This window comes from Arachis ipaensis, chromosome B10 (assembly GCF_059453495.1).
Source record: "Arachis ipaensis isolate K30076 ecotype BB chromosome B10, ASM5945349v1, whole genome shotgun sequence".
NCBI classification, from domain to species: Eukaryota; Viridiplantae; Streptophyta; class Magnoliopsida; order Fabales; family Fabaceae; genus Arachis; species Arachis ipaensis.
The window spans coordinates 51142862-51152028 of record NC_142435.1 but is presented as its reverse complement, the minus strand read 5'-3'; the positions used below and the strand labels follow the sequence as shown (position 1 = coordinate 51152028).

Here is a 9167-nt window from a genome sequence, read left to right as displayed (position 1 = left end):
TTGGCATCTATAGGAACTCAGAGTTCAGATAGTGTTATTGATTCTCCTAGTTCAGTATGTTGATTCTTGAACACAGCTACTTTATGAGTCTTGGCCGTGGCCTTAAGCACTTTGTTTTCCAGTATTACCACCGGATACATAAATGCCACAGACACATAATTGGGTGAACCTTTTCAGATTGTGACTCAGCTTTGCTAAAATCCCCAATTAGAGGTGTCCAGGGTTCTTAAGCACACTCTTCTTTTACTTTGGACCTTGACTTTAACCGCTCAGTCTCAAATTTTCACTTGACACCTTCACGCCACAAGCACATGGTTAGGGACAGCTTGGTTTAGCCGCTTAGGCCGGGATTTTATTCCTTTAGGCCCTCCTATCCACTGATGCTCAAAGCCTTGGGATCCTTTTTATTTACCCTTGCCTTTTGGTTTTAAGGGCTATTGGCTTTTTGCTCTTGCCTTTTGGTTTTAAGAGCTTTTGGCTTTTTCTGCTTGCTTTTTCTCTTTTTTTTTTTTGAATTTTTTTCGCAAGCTTTTGTATTCACTGCTTTTTCTTGCTTCATGAATCATTTTTATGATTTTTCAAATTATCAAATAACATGTCTCTTTGTCATCATTCTTTCAAGAGCCAACATATTTAACATTCATGAACAACAACTTCAAAAGACATATGCACTGTTCAGGCATTCATTCAGAAAACAAGAAGCATTGTCACCACATCAATATAATTAAACTAAGTTCAAGGATAAATTCGAAACTCATGTACTTCTTGTTCTTTTGAATTAAAACAGTTTTCATTTAAGAGAGGTGATGGATTCATAGGATATTCATAACTTTAAGACAAAGTTACTAATTACTAATGATCATGTAATAAGACACAAACATGGATAAGCACTTAACATAAAGAAAACGAAAATCAGAGAATATAAGAACAAGGAATGAGTCCACCTTAGTGATGGTGGCGTTTTCTCCTTGAGGAACCAATGATGTCCTTGAGCTCTTCTATGTCTCTTCCTTGTCTTTGTTGCTCCTCCCTCATTGCTTTTTGATCTTCTCTAATTTCATGAAGGATGATGGAGTGCTCTTGATGTTCCACCCTTAATTGTCCCATGTTGGAACTTAATTCTCCTAGGAAGGTGTTGATTTGCTCCCAAAAATTTTGTGGAGGAAAGTGCATCCCTTGAGGTATCTCAGGGATTTCTTGATGGTGAGCTTCCTCATTCGTTTCTTGAGCTCCATGAGTAGGCTCTCTTGTTTGCTCCATTCTTTTCTTAGTGATGGGCTTCTCTTCCTCAATTGGAATGTCTCCTTCTATGAAAGCTCCAGCTGAGTAACATAGATGGCAAATAAGATGAGGGAAAGCTAGCCTTGCCAAGGGGGAGGACTTTTCGGCTATTTTGTAGAGTTCAAGGGAGATGACTTCATGAACTTCTACTTCCTCACCAATCATGATGCTATGAATCATGATGGCCCGATCCACAGTAACTTCAGATCAGTTGCTAGTGGGGATGATGGAGCATTGGATGAACTCCAACCATCCTCTAGCCACAGGCTTGAGGTCTAGTCTTCTAAGTTGAACCGGTTTGCCTTTTGAGTCAATCTTCCATTGAGCTCCTTCCACACATATGTCCGTGAGGACTTGGTCCAACCTTTGATCAAAATTGACCCTTCTAGTGTAGGGGCGTGCATCTCCTTGCATCATAGGCAAGTCAAACACCAACCTTACATTTTCCGGACTAAAATCTAAGTATTTCCCCTGAACCATGGTGAGATAATTCTTTGGGTTCGGGTTCTTACTTTGATCATGGTTCCTAGTGATCCATGCATTAGCATAGAACTCTTGAACCATTAGAATTCTGACTTGTTGGATGGGTTTTGTTAGAACTTCCCAACCTCTTCTTTGGATTTCATGTCGGATCTCCGGATACTCATTTCTCTTGAGCTTGAAAGGGACCTCAGGGATCACCTTCTTCTTGGCCACAACATCATAGAAGTGGTCTTGATGGGCTTTGGAGATGAATCTTTCCATCTCCCATGACTCGGAGGTGGAAGCTTTTGTCTTCCCTTTCCCTTTTCTAGAGGATTCTCCGGCCTTAGGTGCCATGGTAATGGAAAAACAAAAAGCTTTATGCTTTTACCACACCAAACTTAGAATATTGCTCGCCCTCGAGCAAGAAAAGAAAGAATAGATGAAGAAGAAGAAGAAATGGAGGAGAGTGAGAGAGAGATGTGTTTCGGCCAAGAAGAGGAAGAGGGGGTTGTGTTATGTGAAATTGAAGAAGAGTGGAGGGGTTTATATAGTGAAGGGAGAGGGGTTAGGTTCGGCCATTTAGGGTGGGTTTGGGTGGGAAAGTGATTTTGAATTTTGAAGGTAGGTGGGGTGTATGAAGTAGGTTTATGGGGAAGGGTGGGTGGATGTGAGTGGTGAATAGGTAATAGGGAAGAGAGCTTGAGGTGATTGGTGAAGGGTTTTGGGGAAGGGTGTTTATTGGGAAGAGAGGATGAACATTGAGAAGAGGGAAGAGTATGAGTGGAGGTAGGTGGGGATCCTGTGGGGTCCACAGATGCTGAGTGTAACGACCCAATTTTTAGTACGCCTAGGACATACCAGAAACCGAGTGCTACCAATTTGTCATCCTAATTATTATCTATTATTTATTATATGAGCCTGATTCGTTGTTAAAAGCGTAGTTAGTTAGTGAGGTACTTTTTTTTTGTGAAAACGTTTGGATTAATAAACATAATCATTTATAATCAATTCACAAATAAAAACAGATAAAAGAGTTATAAACAATCACACATAAATACATCACAAGCAGCTGACAACATTCAGTGATCTAGCCTTTATTAGAGTATAGACTTTTAGTTAGAACACCCCTAGATATAGCTAGATAATAACTATATACATATACATACATACAACATCCCAGGTCCTGACCTGTTCAAGAGGTCCCTAAGCTGGCACCCAGACTAGCCTAGACTCTATACTCACCTAGTCCCTCTAAACTACTAAAGAGAGGGAAAGTACGTTCTAAGTCTTCAAAACTCAAGTTAGGTGGAACTTCATCAAAAGGTAGAACATCATCTGCTACTCCTCTGCACGATCAGACATTGCCATAGGACGTCTCTCTGGTACCCCATCAACTAGCCACACAATAGGAGTCTCGTACACAGGATTTAAGTTAAAGTTCGCATACAAACGGGGTGCAGACATTGGCTGGTCTCACAGTATATACATATAATCAGAGAACGATATTCACCATAGACTCAGAAGACTGCCTAGAGTGGAATCCCTTTTTGCGTACAATCGTCAGCGAACTACGGAAAGGAACTCTTACTTCCATCTGAAGGGGAAAGGGAGAGAGAAGGGGTAAGAACTGGGGAGTTCTTAGTAGGGCCGGGGTTATTAGTTAAGTTCATTAATTCTATGTTGTCTAGCAGATAAATAGCAGAATACCGAGAAGCAGTAGACAGAAGAAACAGATAAATAGAGAAAATAGAAAGCAAAACACAAACAAAAGAATACAAGAAAACAAAATACAAACACAGAGAATAGAATGAAAACAAGGAAAGCATACATTCAAACAACAATCATAACAGAGGAAATGCGCAACCAAGTATGATGCATGTCTGTCCTATGCAGGCCATGAGCTCACGTGTCGGTTTACACCCTGTAGCCCGACATTACCCAGGAACTAGTCCTAGATATGGCTTATTCTCTGTAGGTGAACTTCGGCCTACAGAAATAGCACTCCTGTAAGTGAACTTCGGCTTACAGGAATAGTTCAATCATAACATAACAACTTTCTATAGGTGAACTTTGGCCTATAGAAATGGCACCTCTGTAAGTGAACTTCGGCTTACAGAAATAGTCTAATTACAGCACAACAACTTTCTGTAGGTGAACTTCGGCCTACAGAAATGACACCTCTGTAAGTGAACTTTGGCTTACAGAAATGGCGCCCCTGTAAGTGAACTTCGGCTTACAGGTATCACAACTCACTGTAGGTGAACTTCGGCCTACAGGAGCAACACCCTAAGATACACAATTGATATTCACTGCAGGTGAACTTCGGCCTACAGGAATAACAACTTACTGTAGGTGAACTTGGGCCTACAGGACCTCTAGGGCCAACAGAAAAGCAGCAGTTGAATATACAAATATCTCTGGAGTTTCCTTAACGCAACAAATGACCTTTCAATAGGCCCTCTGCTTGTTCTCTATTCTCTTTATCATATTACTCTTTTCACTTTGTCTTTTTACTCTGCTCTGATTACTCTGTTCTCTGTATCTCTTTACTTTTTTCTGATTACTCTTTCCTCTGTATCTATATTACTCTTTTTCTCTTTATCTCTTTACTTTACTCTGGTTGCCCTGTTCTCTGTGTTTCTCTACTCTGCTCTGATTTCTCTTTTTAACGTATGTATTTAAAGCTTATGTAAATTTCGGTATGAATAGTTAGTCTGTCCCAAGTATAGGTTCATTAAGTCTATACTGAAACAGTTTAACTTTTCATATAATACCTAACCCTAGTCGCAACTCAAGGACTAACTATGTTGCCCTAGTTCGTTCACTAATTTCTGTCTGTTTTTCTGTCATTAAAACCCCATCTTTTCTACATGATTTTAACACAAATTGAACCTCAATTTAAGCTCTAGGGTTCGTTTTTCCAGTAGCCATGAAGAACACAAATTCAAAGTTGAATATCATCAAATTTCATCAAATTTTCACCAAAATTTCAACAAGAATTACTCATATAAACAATCAATTTCAAGCATAACCAAACCATATCATAATCACACAACTCAAACACAATCAATCAAGATTAAATTCGTCAATCCCTACCTTGATTTGCTGCTCCAAATCCGGTTAGATTTTCAGGTGGTCCTTAAGCACTTTTTCCTCCTAAAATACATCAAGAACAACTTTAAATCCACAAACTCTCAACTGACCAAATCTCCCTCAGCACGTTAGGAAGAGATATCTCACCTTATACTTTCTGGAAATTAATGTTTCTTGGCCCTCAAGTCAAGTTAAGCATGATTCCTAAGGAAGAACATCAAGAAAACACATGTTTTGCATGGTTTTCCTTGAAAACCGAATTGAAGAGGGAGGGAGACAGCCATCTCACCTTATTTCCAGCCTTGATAAGTCACATGGTTATGTAGAGGAAGAAGAGAGGATCATTTTGGTGAAATCGGAGTTTTGATTTGAGTTTTGGTTCAGAAGAAATCAAGCTTTGAAGATTAAGTGTTCATGAAAGTTTCTCTCTTTTCTCTCTTGTTATTTTCGGCCAAAATGATGAAATGAGACAGCCTTGGAGGTCTTGGGGGTGTAAGGTGAGTTGTGATTGGTTGGATTGGAGATGGATTAAAATAATATTAAAATATCTCAGGTGTATAACTACTAAAACTAGGTGTATCGGAACACTTGTAAAAAATCTCTAAAAATTATTTTCTGAGTTACTAGCATAAATGACACTAGTAACATATTTATTATGAGAATATAACATGTATGATGAGGCCTTAACATTGCTAAAGTCACCAGAGAGTGCTGGTGCTAAGCTGCACCAGTAAATCGTAAACCCGGTTAAACCGATTTTCTATTTTTAACTAAAATAGACCAGGTAACCTTATAATATCATTCAAGCATTTTCTAATACTAATATAATGATAATATTATACTATTATCTCTCTCCTCTCATAAATCGAGTCCGGTTTGTCAAACTGAGACTATTTACGAAAAACCGAATCAAAACCCCTAACCGATACGGTTCAAAAACTAGGTTCTTCGTAACTGCGTTATTGAGCTTGCCTCATAAAAGGTTCTATCTTAAAGATGACATAATGACAATGAGGATTGAGATACTTGATGATATAGAAGAGGTGTTCTCTTTACTGATCTTCCATAGAAATCCGTGCCTTTAGAAAAGTTCTCGCGTACTCGAAAATCAGGGTTGTTACACTGAGATAATCCTGTGGGGTCTACAGATCCTGACGTGTCAAGGAATTGCATCCCTGCACCAATTAGGCATGTAAAATGCCTTTGCATGCAATTCTAGCGTTTAAACGCCGAATTGATGCTAGTTTTGGGCGTTCAGCGCCCATCTGCAGCATGTTTCTAGCGTTGAACGCCAGCTTCATGCTTGTTTCTGGCGTTCAGCGCCAGCTTTCCTCAGTGTGCATTCCTGGCGTCTGAACGCCAGGATGTTGCTTGTTTCTGGCGTTCAACGCCAGATCCATGCTCTGTTCTGGCGTTGAACGCCAGCCAGATGCTCCTTACTGGCGTTTAAACGCCAGTAAGCCCTTCCTCTAGGGTGTGATTTTTCTTCTGCTATTTTTGATTCCGTTTTCAATTTTTATATTTATTTTGTGACTCCACATGATCATGAACCTAATAAAACATGAAATAACAATAAAAATAAAATTAGATAAATAAAAATTGGGTTGCCTCCCAACAAGCGCTTCTTTAATGTCAATAGCTTGACAGTGGGCTCTCATGGAGCCTCACAGATGTTCAGAGCATTGTTGAGACTTTCCAACACCAAACTTAGAGTTTGACTGTGGGGGCTCTGGTTGACTCTGCAGTGGGAGAAGCTTACTGTGCCTCTTTTCCATGTTTACAGAAGGATAACCTTGAGTTGTAAACACAAGGGAGTCCCCATTCACTTGAAGGACTAATTCACCTCTGTTAACATCAATCACAACTCTTGCTGTGGCTAGGAAGGGTCTTCCAAGGATGATGGATTCATCCTCATCCTTCCCAGTATCTAGGATTATGAAATCAACAGGGATGTAAAGGCCTTCAACCTTTACTAATATGCCCTCTACTTGTCCATAAGCCTATTTTCTGGAATTGTCTGCCATCTCTAATGAGATTTTAGCAGCTTGTACCTCAAAGATTCCCAGTTTCTCCATTACAAAGAGTGGCATGAGGTTTATTCCTGACCCAAGGTCACATAGAGCCTTCTCAAAGGTCATGGTGTCTATGGTATAAGGTATTAGGAACTTTCTAGGATCCTATTTCTTCTGAGGCAATCTCAGTTGATCCAATGCATTTAGTTCATTGGTGAACAGGGGAGGTTAATCTCCCCAAGTCTCATTACTAAATAAATTAGCATTCAGCTTCATGATTGCACCAAGGAACTTGGCAACTTGCTCTTCAGTAACATCTTCATTCTCTTCAGAAGAAGAATACTCTTCAGAGCTCATGAATGGCATAAGGAGGTTCAATGGAATCTCTATGGTCTCTAGATGAGTCTCAGATTCCTTTGGTTCCTCAGAGGGAAACTCCTTATTGATCACTGGACGTCCCAAGAGGTCTACCTCCTAGGGATTCACGTCCTCCCCTTCCTCTCTAGGTTCGGCCATGTTGACTATGTCAATGGCCTTGCACTCTCCTTTTGGATTTTCTTCTGTATTGCTTGGGAGAGCACTAGGAAGGGTTTCAGTGATCTTCTTACTCAGCTGGCCCACTTGTGCTTCTAAATTTCTAATGGAGGACCTTGTTTCATTCATGAAACTCAGAGTGGCCTTTGACAGATCAGAGACTAAATTTGCTAAGCTGGATGGATTCTGCTCAGAATTTTCTGTCTGTTGCTGAGTGGATGATGGAAAAGGTTTACTATTGTTATACCTGTTTCTTCCACCATTATTAAAGCCTTGTTGAGGATTTTGTTGATCCTTCCATGAGAAATTTGGGTGATTTCTCCAAGAGGGGTTATAGGTTTTCCCATAGGGTTCACCCATGTAATTCACCTCTGCTATTGCAGGGTTCTCAGGATCATAAGCTTCTTCCTCAGAAGATGCCTCTTGAGTACTGTTGGATACAGCTTGCATTCCATTCAGACTCTGAGAAATCATATTGACTTGCTGAGTCAATATTTTATTCTGAGCCAATATGGCATTCAGAGTATCAATTTCAAGAACTCCCTTCTTCTGAGGTGTCCCATTACTCACAGGATTCCTCTCAGAAGTGTACATGAACTGGTTATTAGCAACCATGTCAATGAGTTCTTGAGCTTCTGCAGGCATTTTCTTTAGGTGAATGGATCCACCTGCAGAAGTATCCAATGACATCTTAGCTAATTCAGACTGACCATCATAGAATATATCCAGGATGGTCCATTCTGAAAGCATGTCAGAAGGATACTTTTTGGTCAGTTGCTTGTATCTCTCCCAAGCTTCATAGAGGGATTCACCTTCCTTCTGTCTGAAGGTTTGAACATCCACTCTAAGCTTACTCAGCTTTTGAGGAGGAAAGAACTTGGCTAAGAAAGCCGTGACCAGCTTATCCCAAGAGTTCAGGCTATCTTTAGGTTGAGAGTCCAACCACATTCTAGCTCTGTCTCTTACAGCAAACGGGAAAAGCATGAGCCTGTAGACTTCAAGATCTACTCCATTAATCTTAACAGTATCACAGATCTGCAAGAATTCAGTTAAGAACTGAAAAGGATCTTCAGATGGAAGTCCATGAAACTTGCAGTTTTGTTGCATTAGAGAAACTAATTGAGGTTTCAGCTCAAAATTGTTTGCTCCAATGGCAGGAATGGAGATGCTTCTTCCATGTAAATTGGAATTAGGTGCAGTAAAATCACCAAGCATCCTCCTTGCATTATTGTTATTTTCGGCTGCCATCTCCTCTTCCTGTTCGAAAATTCCTGTAAGGTTGTCTCTGGATTGTTGTATTTTAGCTTCTCTTAGTTTCCTCTTCAGAGTCCTTTCAGGTTCAGGATCTGCTTCAACAAGAATGTTCTTGTCCTTGCTCCTGCTCATATGAAAAAGAAGGGAATAGAAAAATAATAATAGGGATCCTTTTTACCACAGTATAGAGGTTCCCTTGTTGTTAGAAGAAAAGGGAATAAGAGTGAAGAAGAATGGATAATCCAAACACAAGGGTGAGGATAAGAGCAATGATTTGAAATGAAGAGAAGTGTTAGTAAATGAATAAATAAATAGAAGAAGATGAGGGAGAGGGAATTTCGAAAATTAATTTTGAAAAAGAGTTACTGATTTTCGAAAATTAAGATAAAATTAAAATTAAAATTAAAAATTGAAACAATTAATTAATTAAAAAGAATTTTTGAAAAAGAGGGAGGTATTTTCGAAAATTAGAGAGGGATAGTTAGTTAGGTAGTTTTGAAAAAGATAAGAAACAAACAAAAAGTCAAT

At 39.5% G+C, this 9167-nt stretch overlaps 1 non-coding gene across 1 annotated transcript; it reads left to right on the top strand.

Moving 5' to 3' along the window:
* The first annotated feature begins 8129 nt into the window (after nucleotides 1-8129).
* On the top strand, nucleotides 8130-8237 carry LOC148580010 (small nucleolar RNA R71). Its single transcript, XR_015897606.1, has one exon. It is a non-coding gene; the product is annotated as a small nucleolar RNA R71 (small nucleolar RNA).
* Nucleotides 8238-9167: the final 930 nt, after the last annotated feature.